The following is a 980-nucleotide window of genomic DNA, read 5'->3' as shown; positions in this document are numbered from 1 at the left end:
GACCTACTGTGAGCATACTTGCAGTGTGCAAACATCACGAAATGTTCTCATTGAGCCAGAGAAGTGCTACAAACATTGAGATTTTCAAAATCGCGTCGGACGAGGTAATGTCACACAGCTAGCAGTAGCCCTAGGCTAGCGCAAATAGTTTCTGGAACGAAAACACTATATTTGTTTCCTGATTGCATAAGTAATATCGATAACGATTAATTTAGATTTTGAGAAGAAATGTTATGAAAGTAGCAATACAAATGAGTTCTAGTGAATTTTTTGCATCATAGACAAGCTCACAGTAGGTCTATATAAATTTATGCATTTAGCTGCGAGGTTAAGGCTCCAACCTTAACACAGTAGTCCCCACTTTATCGGGACTGGTCGGAAACCACGAAAATGTCTAGATTGAGCGGTGAACATTTAACAACGTGTGCAAGGATTGATTTTTGAAGACACATCGTTTTTTTCAAAACCATACGTCATTTAAACGACACGTTTGTTAATCTGAGGTATGAGAAAGCGGGTGCTACTGTAACATCATCACATAGAGTACTGTGGTAAATATTTCCACATTGCAACTGATAGCAACTCGAATGATCTACAGTTGAAAATGTTTATAAGGGTCACAAGAGGGAAATGCCTGTAGCTTCCTTATTAGAGAGGTCTACGTTCTACAGAGGAGGTTTCACTATAACTGCCAGTCGGGGAAACCCCGAGAATGTCCTTTATAGAGAGGTGTCTATGTTACAAAGGTGGTTTCACTCTAACTGCCAGTCAAGAGAAACCCCGAGAATGTCCTTTATAGAGAGGTGTCTATGTTACAAAGGTGGTTTCACTCTAACTGCCAGTCAAGAGAAACCCCGAGAATGTCCTTTATAGAGAGGTGTCTATGTTACAGAGGTGGTTTCACTATGACTGCTGGACAAGAGAAACCCCGAGAATGTCCTTTATAGAGAGGTGTCTATGTTACAGAGGTGGTTTCACTA

The sequence above is a fragment of the Priapulus caudatus genome, unplaced genomic scaffold (genome assembly GCF_000485595.1).
Source record: "Priapulus caudatus unplaced genomic scaffold, Priapulus_caudatus-5.0.1 Scaffold1190, whole genome shotgun sequence".
Classification (NCBI taxonomy): domain Eukaryota; kingdom Metazoa; phylum Priapulida; class Priapulimorpha; order Priapulimorphida; family Priapulidae; genus Priapulus; species Priapulus caudatus.
This window is presented reverse-complemented; position numbering follows the sequence as displayed.